Genomic DNA, 10,597 nt, shown 5'->3' with positions numbered 1-10,597 from the left:
TAACAAAAGATTGTCGTTTTACCTTGCCAAACATATCTTATTCCAACTTGAAATTAACCACTTAGCAGTAATACTCGTATCATATCACGTTAAAAAGAGCTTGACAGATCCGAAAACTGTGCATGTCGACTAAACATTATTCAACATGAGGCGAGGCGGAATTTGATCCACTGTACAGCGAGTGTTCTGAAGTACACTGTGTCTGTTGTTTAAAACATCAATAACTAAAACGTCAAACTGGCCTCTTATCATGTCCAAGTTCTTACTTGTCGCAGTACTGTTTCAGTTGACTGTCGATGTATTTAGGTAATAAGCTAACCTCTGATCGTTGCACTGATGAATCATTCTGATCAAAATAAACTAACAAAATAAAAATAGAAAACATCTTACTGAGCGTCAACTTACACCGACAGATATAGCAATATGTCTAGGGGATTAAGTTATCATGTTCAATCAATGAGGTATGTGCTACTTTCCTTGTCTTGTTCAGCTTTCTGATTTTGTAAAACCGCACGTAAGCACACAGTATAATTTAATATAAAATGCGCTTTGTACATAAACCAATCAACTGTTTTATTGAGTTCGAACGATGTCATTTACTTACTTAATCAATAGGGAAAGTATACACGTGTATTTTGCATTTTTCAAAAAATGTTAGTGACAATACTTTTACATATTTATTTGTGATATCTTTTTTTAACAACTTATAATATCTTAATGAAATATTATAGTAAAATATAAAAATCCCTGTATTCGGAATGTAGTGTATACTACCAATGCGCAAAGTAAGTAAAGCTAGGGAGAACCAAGCCGCTTCCTAGAATTAGAACAATAACAAAAACCAACAAGTAGATTAGTTGCCAATGAATGCAATAGAACTAGCAAAACATCCGTCATTAAGCCCATACTTTCTTTTCCATATAGTTCAATATGTAAAAAAAAGAACAACATTTATGATTAGAGTCTCCCACAAATTGGTGTTTAAATAAAACCTCATTCGTATCAAATCTGTAATACGTTCCTCTTCCCTCTAACATTACCGGGCTTGCTATTTTCTGAAATTTTCATTAAACACCTTATCGGTTTTATCCATGGTGTGAAACTACAGTATTGGAAATTACCCCGTTCAGTATGACGCGCATACGTCAAATATACTTAGTTAACTGGCCAATACAAGAAGCAACATTAATTTTACTTACATGTACCAAGTTCAGTGTATTTATAGGGGTATAAACATTTTTTAAAACCACGTTTTCCCGAGCTCGTGTGTGGTTTGTTTAGAGTGGGATACGTGTAGTTGATCGTGTTCCCAAGGCAATATGTAGATAACCCTGATATAAAAACGGATGTGTTGACAACTAAATCTAGCAGTTGCGGGTACGGTTCCATCTAACAGGTATGTAAGCGATTTGATAAATCATTTGACGCTAACGATTGTCTTGTGTTAAACAAGATTAACTGATTAATGATTTTGAATATTAGGATCTTAACAAATCTCATTCCAGTATTATAATGTTGAAGTTTAGATTATCTCGGGTTTTTAAATCTCTCCAGAAACAATAAGTAAAGAGATAGATAAATAAATAAAATAAGTTAAAAATAAAACAGCCTAAATTTGTGCCAGACATCGATGCAATTACATATGTAAATATAACGTTTATTTAATTAAACTCTATATCTTTCAGGCAAATATGAAGGGGATTGTCATTATTGTTTTCGTAGTCCTGATATCCGTTACATGTGAGTATACATACACTTGTGTCAGTATCTTATAATCGTTTTATTCTATTATTACTCCTTTTATTTCTAGATTAAGTCAAAAGGAAAACAAATGGTTGTCTCCGTACCCACTTCTGACATTATATTAGCATATACAGGCAGTATTTGCAAATAGCTTCATCTACAACTCATATTTGTCGCCAGTTTAGTTTTTAAAATTCAATTCGTTTTAACAAAACAATAAAACACCTCCGATTAGTTATCAAACACTTGGAAAATCACTTCAACTTACATACTTTTGTGGACAAATGTATACATTGAACTTTGCTTTATGTGTCTATGAGTCATGCTACATGTACATCTCTTTCCAAATTCCATTCCTTGCTTTAAGTAAAAATTACAACATAACAATATGAGACCGCAAAGTCTATAAAGATCGTAGCTTTTGATCATCTCTGATATTTACTGATCAGCAGAAGATAACATAATCATTATTTAAAGTCGGCAAATCGAGAAATAGCAATAAAACACAAGCACCTAAGACATTTTAAGACCGACAAAAAAATTGGAGGAGACCGGGGCAAGTTCCGCCCATTTTTATTTAAGCCAAGGCCCGAACGTGCCGGGGCCTAATTTGATCTTTCGTGTGAATGCCCAATCAACTATACTGCTAAGATCCCTTAAAATATTAGCTCAAGACCAAAAACATCAGGGGTTGTCGAATGTGCCCGGTCTCCCGTATGCAGAATGTTTGTATCATAGATTGCTAGTTAAATGTATTCACAACGATATTTTGAACCAATGACGCCATTTTCTTCAAGTCAAAACTACGGTAGATATCGGTTCTTGTGCGTTACTTAGATTTAGATGCAGTAGATTTTCACCAAGATGGTCAGCATTCGAACTCTGTCACCTACTGACCACGTTGGTTGTCACCGGATGCTCCGGTTTCCTCCCACATTGAGAACTTAACCCTCTGCGTGCTTCCGTCAGAGCACAAAAAGAATGATTTAGAAAAAACTGTTAGGTAGTTACTATCACATAAATTAAGTTCATATTATTTACTTGACTATATATCCATGTAAATGTATAAAGATATACATTTAAAACTAAATTGGAAAAGGGAAAAATTATGTAAAGACTATAGTAAGACATTAAAAATGTTAATAATTTCGTTCACATTCCCAATTGCTATCAAAAGCTAATGAAATTTTAGCTGTGAAAAAAAGGTAACGTATCACAATGCAGGATATTAACATAAAAAACTTGTCCTGAAGCACCGGTATTTTTTCATGAATGTGCATACACTAAAAATATAAAGGGAATTATTGTCGTCTTTATAATATGGGAATACATTCTAGTTCATGTATATTTATATCGACATTTATTATGAATGTGCTAATGTATTTATAAATGGATAGGCCAATTCCATAGTACACGTACTACTCTTAAAAATGTTTCGGTGAGTTGGTATTAGGAAAGAGTAGATACCAGCCGTCAATCTCGATCCAAGCTTTCGTTATAGGAGCACACACGTTCAATGAGAAGTAATAAACCGATAGTTTTGTTGCAAATACAATGCCCTTTACTAGTATTTAGTACCATTGATATGTTTTATGAATATTCATTATATAAATAGGATTAACATAACGAATATATTTTCTTTCAGCGGTATAACTGAGAGTAAACGAAGTGTACGAAACAGTGATATTTCTTTATACAAATGTTAATCATTTACAATAGACGCATATATAAACTGGGCTTTATGGAATTGTGAAAGTAATTGCTAGGATAAGAGCGTTTTATTGCAGAATTTCTGGGTCTGAAGAAGGCATGATTTGCCAATTTGTAGTTCATTTGACCGCTTTTGGACCAATTCATCAGGCCCTTTTAGGAGAGGAACTATACATGCTATTCTATGTTTCAGTTTGTCATTGTCCTGAAAGGTTTTCAGCCAAATGTCACAACATTGGCACATCGTTTTCTGAGATGTCAAAAATGGGATTAACGAATAAATGACGCTTTATTCATGACAAACGAAGTGCGATCACTAATGCTCGCAAGAAACATTAAATCAGATTAACGTATGTAAAGATGTAAGTAGTAGATATAAGGAACTAGAGGCCGGTGTTGTTATCAAATCAGTAGTATAACAAGTAAATACTTTAAAACCCAGGTTTATTTTGTCTTTTTCATTTTTGTTTTCTTCTGTTTAATATCAAATTAACAGCAAGTGTCATGCCGTGATTTATTGTGTATTGCCTTTGGACTGTATATCATTGAAAAATACCCACTTCGTATATCTGATGGATCGGGCAATATGACAAAACGTATTCTGTTTTTTGGAACAGTATGTACTTAATCCACCTTCTTTTACATTTCCGTGAAATATATGTATGTTTTCCACTGAGTGACTGTGGAGATTTTCTTCGTGATTTACATAAATATACGTTGTGTCTTAAGATACAAAGCAAGAAAGTAATTTCATGATCCTTTCCAGTTTCAAAAATATGTTACAACAGTACTAGTGGGTCGCTGGGCAATTCTTCTCCACATTTAGACCCCATGTATCTTTAGATATTTGGTAAAATTACATTGTTTTTACCAGTTTTTCATTTTCTTGAAGTAAAATAGATTCCCATGACCTAGGAATTGCAAAACACCATAATACTCTATGAAACTTATACAGTAGTTATACCACATTTCTCTCATTTATGATTATTTTCTAAGAGAGTTTTTATCAAGAAAACATCTTTTTCAAACCAATGTTTGTACATACAAATCTTTCTATCGATTTTCAGATAGTTATTTAACCAAATTGATTGAAAAACAATGACATCTGGGGTTATAGGGTTAGCTCTGAATATGAAGTGAATATGTTTTTCCAAATGTTTTTAAGATGTTTGGACATTTTTGTTAATCCTTCGTTTTTTATCTTAAGTACTATATCTCCTCCAAATGGACCAATATTTTCTAGTATAAATGTTTTCCACTCTAAATGAAGGTTATTATAACGGCGAAATGGGCGACTCGCAAAAAAACGGTTTCATTACATTAATATACAAAAAAGATAATGAACAAAAACTAGAAAACTGGAGACCTATATCGTTACTAATCATTGACTATAAAATTGTAGCATATGTATTAGCCATAAGATTAAAACCAGTTATGGAAAAAAATATAAATACAGATCAAAATGGATACATTAAAAACAGATTTATAGGCTATAATATCAGACAGATACAAGATATAATTGACTATGCTGAAAACTTTAATATAGATGCTTGTATCTTATTTCTGGATTTCTCCAAAGCTTTTGATACAATCGACTGGAGTTTCATGATTGGCTGTTTAAAAAAAAATGGTTTTGGTGATTCGTTTATATGTTGGATTAAAACGAATATAAGTGGAATCGTTAAAAAACAATAACTGGTTAACAGAAAGACATGTAATAAAACGTGGAATTAAGCAAGGCTGCCCTTTGTCTTGTTTAATTTTTGTAATAGCAGTAGGGATATTAGCGATTAAAATACGACAAAATATAGATATTAAAGGAATACGAATTAACAGAAAAGACATAAAAATAGCACAATTAGCGGATGATACAATATTATTTTTTAAATGTATTCTGATGTACCATTAGCACTTAAAATAATACAGGAGTTCGGTAAACACTCCGGTTTAAAACTAAACAAAAATAAAACAGAAGGACTATCCTTAGGCACGAATAAAAGAAAATCGACTAACTATGAAGGGATTAAATGAACTCGAGGGAAAAGAAAATCTCTAGGAATATATTTCGGAACTTACAATAAAGTGTGTGCCAATTTGAACTGGGAAAGTAAAAAGACAACAATAGACGCAATGCTTAAAAATTGGAAAAAAAGAAAACTAACATTGATCGGTAAAATCGTGGTTAAAAATACTCTCGTTATCTCAAAAATAACATATACATGTATAGCAAGTGTCCAAGTAATAAGTGCAGAGCAAATAAAAGAATTGGAACGCTTAATATATGGTTTCATATGGGAGGGAAGTGAAAAAGTTAAAAGAAATATCATGATACAAAATTATGAGAATGGGGGGTAAAAAATACGTGATATTATATTACATATAGATGTCATAAGGGTGGCATGGATGAAACGATTAACAAACAAGGATAAAGCAAATTGGAAAATTATACCAAAAATGATGTACGGAAATTATGGGAAAAACATGTTAATATTAAAAATGAATTTTGAAAAAATTAAGCAAATTAGAGATCTAAGTAAAAATGTAACAAGTTTTTACGTAAACATATTGGAGTCATGGGTAAAGGTAGGGGGGACTGGTAGAAATAGTAGAGATACATTTTTTGAAGTACATGTAAGAAAGGAGGTCATATGGGGAAATAAAAATATTATGATCAACGAAAAAACATTAATCTTTAATAATTGGATCGATAGCAATATGATTTATGTTGAAGATGTAATTGACAAATATGGTAGAATTAATGAAACAAACAAAACTGGATGAGTGAAACGCTACAAGTTAAAATGGCTTTTCCAAAAAAATGGGCAAGAATTCTACAATCGCAAGAACCGATTAAAACCAAGGCTAATTTTAATAAAGAAAACTACAACGTTTATGATAAAAAACGGAGTTAATCTTAACTTAGGGAAGTTAAAAAATAAAGATGTTTATAGGTTGGCTACTCAACAAAAAAATGTGATAAACATTAACAAAGTGCGATGGATAAATTATTTCGGTTTAGATGGATCAATATAAATCAAACAGATGCTACAATTTGTTTTCAGTAAATTATTAGACAATAAGTATAAAGTGTTCAAATGGAAATTGTTTCATCATATAATACCAACTAGACAGATGTTAAAAAGAATGACCATAGCTGACTCAGAGCTCTGTAACGTCTGTCAAGAGGTAGAAGATTTTGAACATTATTTTATCAACTGTAGATATCTTGACAATTATTGGAGCTAAATGGATAAAGGTTTTTAAAAATGAAGAAATGTAAAAATATGAGACAGCTAAGGTATTTGATATTCGGATACAAAATACAAGAAAAAAATACGATTGCACGAATATAATATTGTGTTTGATAGGTTTCGCGGTATTTAAGACCTACCATTTAAGCGAACAAAAAACAAAGCAAATTAGCCCGATTAACATTTTTAAACGGGAGCTAGAACATGTTTGCAGATTTACGCACGTAGGTAGCAAACGGTTACATACATTTATGAAGGATTTATGCCAGATTAGTCTACATGCATATACTTTACTAATGGAACTATCAGTAAGAAAGTGTTGTCATTTTCATTCATATGGTTTATTATGGTGACTAACGCAGCGTGTAAAGTATGGCTCGTAGTAAGGTGTACACATGTATACACCTTGACCGCGGGGTCATGCGTGCAGACAGTTTACATCAGAAATGTGTACATGTAAACAGCATAAATAACTTTGTTTGTTACTAATATGAAAGAAACTTTGTGTATCAATTACAATCATTATTCACTAGTGCAAGTATAAGCGAATAAAACTTACCCAATTCGGAATAATATAAATCCTGTCACATGTGTAAACATAGCTATTGAATGTAAGGTGTACGAATAGTGAAAAAACACCTACGTGTGGACACTTTATTGTTCAGGGGGCTGATCCCAGGGCTCAACCTTGGCAGCCTCCAACAACCACTGAATATTCGCATATGCATATGTCAAAGATCTATGAAAATGAGAATATAAAAATGCTGAGGAATTAAATTTGTATATAAAAAAAGCCCTCGTTATAATCACCAGACATAACAGTGCGTATGACGTTATCTATGTTCCCATTCCATAAAAATAAACAAATAAAACATTTATATAGCTCCTTGACTATATCCAAGGGTGGGTCTGTATTATGTACTTAGTGATTAATGGGATTCGCCGTAACTGTAAAAATCGGTAAAATAAATGTAGCAGTTATTGTATAAAGGATAACAAAAGTAAAACTCTCAATTAAATATAAATAGAAGGGAATGCGCTATGAAACAAAAAGGTAGTTAGAAGGCAGACAGAAATGAAAAGGTCCCAAATGTTCAATAGGTGCAGTAGATATTTCGGTCGCTTTTGTGTCCCACAGAAAAGGACGCAAAGCCTGAATTATGCTGGAGGTTCCCACGTTAGTTGCTTTTTTTACATCATGTATCGGATAACAGTTAGGTTTATTTTTTTCTCGATCCCTGACCTGCACATGTGACTGATGATACAGTATTACTGCAAATATATTTGCAGTCGTGTGACTGCAAATATATTTTTTGCCAAAAATAACGTTTCACGTTTTTGTTTAACAAAATACGAAAAGTAATAAAAAAAAAACTGTACTTTTTATCTATCAAGAAGAAATAAAACGCGTTTGAAATTGTGATTGTATGTGTGTGTTACAGTTCGATTCATAGTACCTGTATATTTACCGTAATATAAAGAAAACGTCAACCACTAAAATACATAACAATAAAGCTTTCAAATTACAGACGGATCGAAGCATTGTACATTGCACCAGAAAGAAAATGATAGATGTGGAAACAACGGTAAATGTACATCGCCAACAGCATGTACAATATCACCAACAACAACAGCAGCAAGTATGTATTAATTTAATTTAAACGTTTATTTGAATTTTCACATTACCAAAAAGCATTTTCAATTTGGTGCCTATGTACAATTGCTATTTGATCGCTGAACTCCTGTTTATACTTGCCCCAAAAGAAACGTTTCATTTTTGTATTGATAGTATTCCATTAATATTATGAAAATGCTGTAAACTCACACTGTCAAATTGATAAACATATGTGTTGTTTTAATTAAAACTTCAGTTTTATTTAAATGTCTTCGTAACGACATCACTGGTGTTTATCCAGCGTACGTAATATCAAGGTTACAGGATTAATTTCGAGTAAAAGAACCCCTGACGTTGCCCACAATCTGACAATGACGTCGTATGGAAGCATTGAATCGGTTAATAGACCTCATCGGCACCTCCGTCAATAAAAAGTCCAACGTTTGAGGCTGCTGACGTCGACTTATTTTGTCCTTTGTCCAACTGATCCAAGAGGTGCACAATGGGATTGAAATCTGGGTAAAGCGATGGCCAATAAAGCACACTAATTTATTGTGAATGCGTTCATTATGTGCATGTGTGGTACAAAGATCTGCTCCCTGTAACTTTTAGTGTTCATGCTACAGTTGACCATCACAGGGCAAGGGGCAACCAGAGCTCGATATATCACCCCAAACCACGCTGAGCGACTTTGGATATTGCGTCAGGGCAATCGAGATACACGATACGGTCAGCAAGAACGTAGCCCTATCTCGGGCAAACGATGGATCACAGTTTGTGGACTGATTGATCCGATGGTTATTGTGGATGTTGGAAGCAGTATTTTACGCCATAACTATTCGATTACGCAGATGACGTTATCAGTTATGCTGTCCTGTCTACATGACCTAAGGCGTGGCCTCTCCGATCTTTGGACAATCGGCCGTCGAATTCGTGTGTCCCAAAGCCTTCTGTATCATGCCGGTGACCCTTTCACGGCTAACGTCATTAAGCCATGTCATGACTGATTTGCCTTGGATGCCAAAACAACGATGCCTTTTTTTCTTCTACTGACTTAACTAACACATTGACCTGCAATGAAACAGCACATGTTCTGTAAACACTTTTTTTTACAAAGAACAGGTACACAAATTTCTGCTGACAGTACATCCAGTATATGATAGCATAAACAAAATGCATGGACGTCTTATATGGAATTATAATAATAAAAATAAGAAAACGCTTTATAAATCTAAAAGGTATGGGTGATCATTTGTTTGTTCATTAAAAATATATATAGTTGTTCACAATTTCAGATGTATGCGTTGCATAACGGGACTGTTTTTTGAAGCAGTATTATTTTCGTACTTTTCGCAGAGGGATTTATCGACTAATTTAACAATCAAGCGCATACCGTTTACAGCAAATGCCATATTGAATGTTTACTTCGATCTCCAAATCTAACCGCCGATAAACGTTCCTACCTTGAGCAAGTCTAATACCTGTTGGTAATACATTTGTACTTCATGAATTACTACGCACTCTCAATCTTTAAAGTATGGATAGTTTACATCTCTACTGTGGTGGGGATCATCAGCCATTATTTAGCATGGCAAACCGAACCGATACACACAAAATGCGAGTTTCAATGCATCACCATGATGTAAATAGCTGAAGGACTACATGACATCTAAGGACTACCTTCGTACACAACACCACCTATTGGCTGCCTATGATATTCCATACGTTCTTTGACGTCATTTCAAACTCTGTTAATCCCTCATTACTCCATTAGCTACTGCAGACTTCCTCGCGTTCATGCCTGATTCTTTGTATAGCTGAATTATTATTGACAATTATCGCTGCACATTTTCTAACTCAAAGTCGCTCTTACGAAAATTTCAGAAATATTCGCTAATTGTTAGAAGCAAAAGACCATGATAAAACCTTAATTAGTCGAAACGGTGAAAAGACCGGCAATTTATTACAATGTATTAACGATTTCTAGTTTCTTTTTATGTTTTGTTGGTTTTGTTTTTATAATTCATTTTTCATTTCAAACTTTGTTATTGTCAATACTAATTAGCATGTGTTAAACGTTCATTATCATGTTCAAAATGACAATGCCATTTCAATCAGGGTACAATATCAATTTCAAAGAAGAGCATCATATAACAGCTTCAGTGTAATGGAAAACGTTTTTCGGGAAAGTCTCCTTGTTGTCTATTACTTTGTATATAGGCTGAAAGAATGTTTTTAAATAATGGTATACATGTATTTTGTTTGATTCCAGGGTCTG

General features: G+C 33.3%; 1 long non-coding RNA gene across 1 annotated transcript; it reads left to right on the top strand.

The window, feature by feature from the left end:
* Positions 1-1,354: 1,354 nt before the first annotated feature.
* LOC110459750 lies at positions 1,355-8,270 on the top strand. The gene is made up of 3 exons (XR_002463925.1): positions 1,355-1,396; positions 1,686-1,740; positions 8,234-8,270. It is a non-coding gene; the product is annotated as an uncharacterized LOC110459750 (long non-coding RNA).
* Positions 8,271-10,597: the final 2,327 nt, after the last annotated feature.

Source organism: Mizuhopecten yessoensis, unplaced genomic scaffold, assembly GCF_002113885.1.
Source record: "Mizuhopecten yessoensis strain PY_sf001 unplaced genomic scaffold, ASM211388v2 scaffold10203, whole genome shotgun sequence".
Lineage (NCBI taxonomy): Eukaryota > Metazoa > Mollusca > Bivalvia > Pectinida > Pectinidae > Mizuhopecten > Mizuhopecten yessoensis.
Note: the sequence above shows the minus strand (reverse complement) of the source record. Positions and strands in the feature narration are given on the sequence as shown.